The sequence below is a fragment of the Haliotis rufescens genome, unplaced genomic scaffold, assembly GCF_023055435.1.
Source record: "Haliotis rufescens isolate VD_foot unplaced genomic scaffold, xgHalRufe1.0.p SCAF_1, whole genome shotgun sequence".
NCBI classification, from domain to species: domain Eukaryota; kingdom Metazoa; phylum Mollusca; class Gastropoda; order Lepetellida; family Haliotidae; genus Haliotis; species Haliotis rufescens.
Window position 1 is genome coordinate 18,143,732 of NW_025963779.1, and position 8,946 is coordinate 18,152,677.

Consider the following 8,946-nt stretch of genomic DNA (forward strand, 5'->3'; position numbering starts at 1 on the left):
CAGGCAGGGAAACAATAAGTAGCATCTTTTTTACGTATTTTGGTATGACGCGGCCGGGATATAACCCCGGACCTTCCGCACTCCGGTCGGATGCACTACCACAGTGACGGTGACTAGACTCTAAAAGAGATGGGAATACATGCATTATGTAGTAAATAATTCCAATATCAATTACTATAATTCAAATGGCTTGCGACGGCTATTTATTTTACAACGCTGACACTCACATCCATGTGGTAAGTATATGAGCAGCCAATGAGTAGTTACTAAAACTAGAAGCAAATACTGGGGTTATTAACAGAAATAATTTCCGACACTATGGCGCCTTGTTAATCGAGTAAAATTACGCAATTGTCATTTTATGCCTCAGGACATTATAACTAAACTGAACAAGTTCTCCGAACACGCCATGCTGGAAACTTTTGATTAGGTCAGGTTATTTGTTGTTTAACGCCGCACTCAGCAATAGTCCAACTATATGACGGCCGTGTGTAAATAATCGAGTCCAGACAATCAAGTGATTGACATCATGAACATCGATCCACGCACATGAGTGAGTGAGCGAGTATGGTTTTACGCCGCTTTTAGCAATATTCCTGCAATAGCACGCGGGGGACACCAGAAATGGGCTTCACACATTGTACCCATGTTGGGAATCGAAACCGGGTCTTCGGCGTGACGAGTGAACGCTTTAACCACTAGGCTACCCGACCGCCGATACGATGACATGCATCAATCAAGTCAGCGAGCTTAACCACCCGATCTCCACGGGTCCTTTGATTCTGGTAACGGTCTAATCCATGCACTTTAATTTGACTTCCTTTCTATTGACTTTTCACCGTCCAAATGTGAAATATATAACTCCAACTTAGCACATTTGATCAGGTGAATCTTACTTCTGTCAAAGTGGAACCACTTGTGCTCATAGCTCTGCCCAGAGGATCGGATCCTGTTTATGAATTCCGAGTACGTCCAGTAGACATGGTCATCTATTGGATCATACGCGACACTCCGTGCATAGGGAGCAGTGATCGCTAGGCGAGTACAGTTGATGGCGATACCCACCCTGCACATGTGGATGGTACCAGTTGGAGTTGTTTCCACTACAAACATACTCTTGACCAATTCTGGAAGAAATGTTTGAAGAACATTGTAAATAATATGTGGTGATGAAGATTATATGAATGGATGACACCAGGTGTTTGCAAAAAGGGCAAGCAGCACCCGCCACTCGCACAATTTGCATAAAGATGTATGTTTGCTCTTTGAGTGAGTGAGTGAGTATGGTTTTACGCCGCTGTTAGCAATATTCCAGCAATATCACGGCGGGGGACACCGGAAATGGGCTTCACACATTGTACCCATGTCGGGAATCGCACCCGGGTCTTCGGCGTGACGAGCGAACGCTTTAACCACTAGGCTACCCGACCGCCCCCTGTTTGCTCGTTGAAGCCTTGTCTGAACCGTTTTGGAAAAATGGGGTATTTCCATGGAAATGCACGATGACCATCATTATTGTGTGTCTAAACTAAACGAAAGCATACAAATGGAATTTGGATTCGACCAAAACAATCTCTGACACACTGCAATCTTAAGGTCCAAAGAGAGATACCCGTATCAAATACATCACCATGGAATAACCATTTCTTGTTTGTTTCATTTTGGGCCACCATCAAACATGGGTGTATACATTCTTTGCCCTGGCAGTTGAGTACGTTCCTCACGCTGACCCTACGCGCTACAAGAGGTTATTGTTTGTTTGTTTGTTTGTTTGTTTGTTATTTAACGCCGCACTCAGCAATATTTCAGCTGTATATGACGACTGTCTGCAAATAATGGAGTCTGGACGAGACAATCCAGTGATTGGCATGATGATGATCGCTGTTGGGATACGATGATATGCCAGGGTATGAAACTCCCAAAAATTTCAGCCAGACCACAGGACTGGCTAGTTGAAATACTTGCCAGCCCTGACCAAAACCTGCCTGCCAACTATAATCATATGTTACTCAGGATAACCTAACAGGATTTCTTTTTGGTTACATTTTATCATTCATCTTTACATGTGAATTAATGATTATCATCGGGAAATATTTAGAATATTGTCACATATGAAATATAACCCGACCGTCGGGCAGGGGGATTTGAAAATCTGGCAGCCCGAGTTGAAATCAACCCGTCTCGGACGTTCGGGCAGGCAGGTATTTCGAACACTGGATATGCATCAGCCAAGTCAGCGAACCTGACCACCCGATCCCTTTCGACGACGCCTATGAAAAGGGGGCTAATGTCTTACTCTTCACGGGGGGGTATTAACAGTTCACTTACCATTGCTGGTTGATCTTGGTATGAGGAAAACAAACAGTGCACCCAACGTAACACTTTCAGCAAGCATCACATGCATCGCAGGTCTCCGATCATCTCTCCTCTGTGCCACACATGCGGACACAAATTAAAGCTACTTAATGACTCGATCATATGATGTGTTGTGGTGAGTTCAAAAGGACATATTTGGTCATGACATCTGAGTGTGGGAGTGGCTATTTTCGCCTTCAGCTTCCCTAACCTACAAGTAGCATGTGTAAACGGCATATAAGCAAGGTTGAGGGTAAAACGAACATATTGTCGATGTAATATTTCCATTGTTTCTCAGATACGACATTGCGCTGATTGAGTGAGTGTTGGTTTGAAGTGGGGGGAAGCTGAAGTGATGCAGGTCGTTTACGTGTAGCACTTGGGTGAAACTCACAAGACTGGGTATGGAGCTGACAATCCAGGAAGCATTATCATCTGGGATTCGAACCTTCGTACACAGTACTCTGGCATGCAAAGCAACTAGGGGTACTTTTCCTGACTTAAACCAGAAACCCATATCGGGGACGTTACTGACAGATCAGAGAGTATCTAATATAAAGGGTTAACACCTTACACCATCGAGCCCTCTTTATGGCAAGCACGGGTAGGTATTCAGCAACAGCAACATTATATGAATGAGATCGTATATGGATTTGTTCGACACATCGGTGTTCAAGCGAATATAAATGCCCACGAAAAAGGTATATATAGCCTCGATACTGGACGTTGAGGTATATACAGGATGAAAGGGCTCCATGACAGAGGTGTACCATGCATAATCAATGCTGTGGTCTAAAGAGGATTTCATTAAACCAGACCCGTGAAGATCCGGGATAGAATAGTTCTTCAGCAACTAAGCTTGCTGTAACAGGCGACTATGTTTAGCATAAGAGGCGACTAACGGGATCGGGTCGTCAGACTCGCTGACATGGTTGATGCATGTCATCGTATCCCGTTTGCGTGGATCGATGCTCATGATGTCAATCACTGGATTGTCTGTTCCAGACTTGATTATTTACTGACCGCCGTCATATAGCTGGAATATTGCTGAGTGCGGCGTTAAACAACAAACAAACAAAACATATATTGTGTGTGCTGTCTGTGTTGGCCGAAGGGATGCAAATGTGCGAACGTTTCAATTTAAGGTTTATTTGAAGGCTTAGCAATATGGAAATATCAATAACTATCTTTCCAACTGTTATTTTAAATGCTTAGAAACACGCATACATCGGCCTTTGTCTTACAGAATGAATTATCCTCACAGTTTCGTGCACGTGCTGTTTTATTGTCATTGTTAGTGCAATGGCTTTGAACACTGAGCCTTCCTGTTCATGAACTTCTCATCGCTGATGAAATAATGAATGTCAATCATGACGTTTCTCGCTCTATGACGAACCGGTTTCAAGGCACGCCTCAGCTGCAGCTTCCCTCTGTTTCCTTATTTTCATCTTCATCATTTCCGTTGATTATTTATATCAGACTTGAGGGGGAAGACCACATTGCCACCAATCGTACCATCAGTTTCGGTGACCTGGTATATAAATTCTACAAACTACTAACAAATATATCTACAATACAATGATTATTTATGCACCAAGTGCTTAAAACGGAAAATCTATTTTCATGAATTCGATGTATTTTCGATAGGTAGACACGTGAAGGAATTTCCAAATGCGTTTGTTTTTACATGTGAACATATCACTTCCATGTGTTTGTGATTAGAACGGGACCACTGTACAATTCCAAGTATATCATTAACATATAGTTATGAATCTCTGTCAATTAGTAATGATACCAGAACGAATATTAGGTGAGCAAGAAACGTTATCACTGCTACAAAGTATATAATTGTCATGTTAATGAACCAACATTTGTAACATAACATATAACAGTGTTACAGTTAAACCGTACGTAACTTCTATTCTATTCTACGACAATATGACACTATATTCTATTCAATAATGAGATGGCTTTATTGACAAACAAAGCAATCTATGCTTGTAAGAACCGACTAACGTGATCCGGTGGCCAGGCTCGCTGACTTCGTTGATGCATGTCATCGTAACCCAATTGCATAGATGCTTATGATGTCAATCACTGGATTGTCTAGTCCAGACTTGATTATTTACAGACCGCCGTAATATAGCTGGAATATTGCTGAGTTCGGCGTTAAGCAACAAACAACAACATCACAATTCGATATAACGGTGTTCAAGCTTATATAAATGCCAACGAAAAAGATACAGCATCAATACTGGAAGTGGGGGTATAAACAGGAGTCCAGAGCTCCATCACAGAGGGGTAACATGCATAATCAATGCTGTGTTTTGAAAGGGTCATCATTAAACCAGATAAGCAATTCTTCGAAAACAGAAACAACCTCAGCCCTACTGATAGTTCAGCTGTCAATGTGCATGCTACGAAGCAAATGATGTTAGTTCATTCTGTTATTTACGAGGTGTTTTGTTCCTGGATACCATGTGAAAGAGAACATCTTAGTTCCCCCTGCCTTCGTGAATACATCACAGAAAATGTAATGGAGGCTGGATGTATGAAGTGGAATATAAGCAAAACCCTTTCCAGAGTCCATTGTGCGAGTCCGACTACATCCTAAACATGTGTTTATGAATCACTATCAAATAGTCATGATACCAGGTGTATCCTGCCTACCCGGTTGAACCCGTCACAAACACATGCAAATTTGAAAACCCACGACCCGGCCAACCGCAGACGGGCTTCGTCAATACGGAAGCACGTCTCGCTGGTGTTAAAGGATATGACACATAATTTTACTTTAAATGTGATAATATTCATGTGGCCGATGTAGTTTTTGTATATATTTGTTTTAATTTCATTTTAGGTTTTTACGTATATTTATCATATATAACTAGTTGTCCGTTTCAGTCAGCTAAAACAAAGTGTATCTGACCTGTCTTACCTACTAACTGCCCCATGGCCAGAAGCTTCATTTGCTGATTGGCCAAGCTAACACCTATTGTTAAACTGCATGCTTTGATTACACTGCATACTCTCTCAGCACATAAACTGACAGAACTGCTCAGACCAGCAAAGTGTAAAGAGAGAATATTAAATCAGGTGAGTTAAATAGTTATAATCTATATCTTGTGTTGTATTTAAATAATACAGTATGTTCAAAGTGTTATATGAAGTAAACTAAATGTATGTAATCTAACATAAATGTTGATTTATGTCTAAATATTTAAATCTGCATAGGATAAGCTAAACATCCATACTTTATCACTAAAATGTATTCTATCACTTCAATGAAATATGTGTGAAAGTGTTTTACCTCAAGAGTGTTTTAATAAGCTTTGTAATGTAGAGATTTAGATGTGATACAATGCAAATCATTGTAAAGAAAATGTGTGTATTACTTTGTTCAATATATTAAATGTTAAATAGTGTTTTAGTCTATGTATTGTTTATTCAGATAATCTATGGTGTTGCCATATAGGCAGTTGGGATCCACACCCTTGTATCACCCACAGGGTATGCATTGTGTTATTTATATTTGTCTAAGACTTACAATGTAATCTAATTGTGATGACCACATTTAATGTAATATCATATCATTAATTTCTGTCTTAAAGTATTGTATATGTTTATGCAGAATGTGTAAGCGTTATGCATTTATATTATGTATATATATTGTGTATATATTATAGTCAAATGAAAGTCAAGGAGTTATCTCCCTTGAATGTCGGTATTGTTGATCATGTACATACTGTATATGTTCTAGTATAATCGTTTAAGGTTCAGTCTATCTTGTGTTTAATGGATGACTAATATATGTAAATAATTACTTGTAATAAGCCTATGCTATGTATCTAGCATTAATGATAATGTTTTACTTAGTATTTATTGTGTTATTATGTGTTTCAGGGTGTATGATATATAGATCCTTATCACACTCGACGCATCGCAATAAAGACCTCAACCCCGTAGCATGTGTTTGTTCGCTATAAAAAGACCTTCACTAAACTGCTACATTCATAGGAAGTCCTCTTTTAACTTTCATCCCATCTTCTCTCAGTCACTATCAGACTCGTGAATCGTGAACGTTAACATGTTGTGATGCCCTACTGTTGATGATAAGCATAGCAAGCTCCTCTCATCGATATCTGAAGTGATACTAACGTCTAGCGAAGGTAGTATGCACTGCCTGTGAGCTCGGCAGCGTTGTGGACAGGGGTGCGGTACTTCAGTTGGAGACCGAGTCAACATTTTCAAATGTTTCCTCAATTGCTTAGATCCCTCTAAAACTATTATGAAGCATTACTGAAATACGATCAAATGATTATTAATACGAACTAAATTGAATTAAGGCCCGTGACATTTTTTGTGAAAGGTATCACTGTAGGAGATGCGAAGTAACACTATGTGAGACAGGGCGTACATTACAGCATATATCCTTGCACCGCTATTGGACCAGGCCCCAAAATTTGTTTGTTTGTTGTTTAACGCCGGACTCCGAGCAATATTCCAGCTATATGATGGCGGTCCGTAAATAATCGAGTCTCGACCGGACAATTCATTGACATCGTGAGCATCGACCCAATCAATTGGGATACGATGACATGCATCAACCAAGTCAGCGAGCCTGACCACCCGATCCCGTTAATCGCCTCTTACGACAAGCATAGTCACCTTTTACGGCAAGCATGGGTTGCTGAAGACCTATTCTACCCCGGATCTTCACGCGTTACCAGGCCCCAGCACGTACTCGACAAACCTTTTTTTTATAAATCTACGAAAGGACGACTAACTTCGTAATTATAAGGATTGCTTTATATTTTGTGTGCATTTTTTAAGGATAACACAGATGTTGTATATAATCGCTCAGCTACGCAACACGGTTTGACTTGTTTCGAGCTGATACCCTTCGATAAATGAACGAAATATGAAAAAACAGTCTTGAATGTGACTAAAATGAAATGAAGATAGTCAAAGACCAATAAATGCTTTGATCAGGCTGTTGAATTCCTTTATTGTTCCATGCATTGTAGTATGTAATATATGTGACCGTTATATTTACAGAATATAAATGTATAACATTTATTTAACAATGAATAGTATTTGGATAACGTAACATTCATACAAAAAACAACACAGCCCTTCTTTAAGGTGCAGTCAATAGTGTGTCCTTGCAGCGGTCGTATGAAAAAATATATCTATACAGTTACAGATCCATATCAGCGTGGTCAATGTTCAGAGTTACTAATCTCATATGACCTTATTAAAAAACAACAATTGAACCGGAACCTGCTAGTTGTCCTAAACTTAATAAATACGACAATTTTATTATATCTTTTTCAGACTTTTTAAGGCTGCATAAAAAAATAATGTTTCTCAAAAGTCAGGTGGGAGGTAAAGGGCTTTTATTTTATTTTTTATTAAAAACAAGTGACGAGGAGGAACACCTTTTCCCACACAAAGGGTATCAGCAGACACAACTAGGAACACATTGAAGTCGGCTCTTTAATATAGCGCCAGTAGTCGAGCAAGATACAAGTAACAGTCCCATTTATATAATGCGAGACATTTGAAGAATGTAATATTGGCAATAAGAACGACTGAGTGACATGTGGAGTGACGCGAGAAACATTTCTCTTTTTTCAGTCTTACAAACTGCGATTTTGTTTTATCAAATATCACCACACTGCTAATTTTCGAAGAGTGAACGTTTCGAATTTTGAGCAGATATTTGTAGGCAGCAGGTAATACTGGTAACCTTTATGGGATAAGACAACCACATCACAAAATAGATATTATGAATTATTTGGGTGAAAACGGATGGGGAAATTCATTCGAACAAATAATTGATTTGATGTGGCACATTCGTGCTCCTTCTTGGGTACGGAAAGGTTTATTACAATAGATGCCATCTTGGAATGCCATGAAGTTATGTTCTGACAATCGATAACATCGAATGGCTCTCCGTGAACTTAATCTGTCACTATTCAAAGATGCTAGAGGATTACTTGGAGGAACTCAATATTAACGAAGTCCTTTTCAACGAAAATAGAATATATATTGAATAGTGTGTCCGCCTAGTCCTTCATCACTAATGGACAATGGAAGGCAGGTAATGGAAACAACCGTTTTGCAAACTACCACTGTAGCGTTCGCCAAGATGAAGGGGGACATCCAATGTTTAGTGTACGTTACAGTGAAACCCTGATAATCCGGACGGTGACATATCCAGTGGAACGTCTGGTTTTAACGTTTTTCTTGAAAACCCAATCATGGGTATAGAGTACTCAACGAATGGAGACGTTCCTCGTGCGGTAAACAGGTGTATGGACTAAGGAGGTTTCGCTGTCCGTGTTACTACTGTTGTTCAAGAAAATGGCACTTTTGTTTGTTTGTTGTTTAACGCGGCCTCAGCAATATTCCATCTAAACGACGGCGGCGTGGAATGATCTAGTCGAGGTTAGACAATCAAGTGTTCGATACTGTCAGCAACGATCCACGCAGTCACGGTACGATGACAAGCAATGAACCATGTCACCGAGCTTGACCACCCGATCCATTCTCCTACGACCTTGTGACCTATTCTAACCCACCTCT

General features: G+C 40.0%; 1 long non-coding RNA gene across 1 annotated transcript; it reads left to right on the top strand.

Moving 5' to 3' along the window:
• Nucleotides 1-5,173: 5,173 nt before the first annotated feature.
• On the top strand, nt 5,174-6,320 carry LOC125372319. The gene is made up of 2 exons (XR_007218059.1): nt 5,174-5,865; nt 6,259-6,320. It is a non-coding gene; the product is annotated as an uncharacterized LOC125372319 (long non-coding RNA).
• The last annotated feature ends 2,626 nt before the right edge of the window (nt 6,321-8,946 follow it).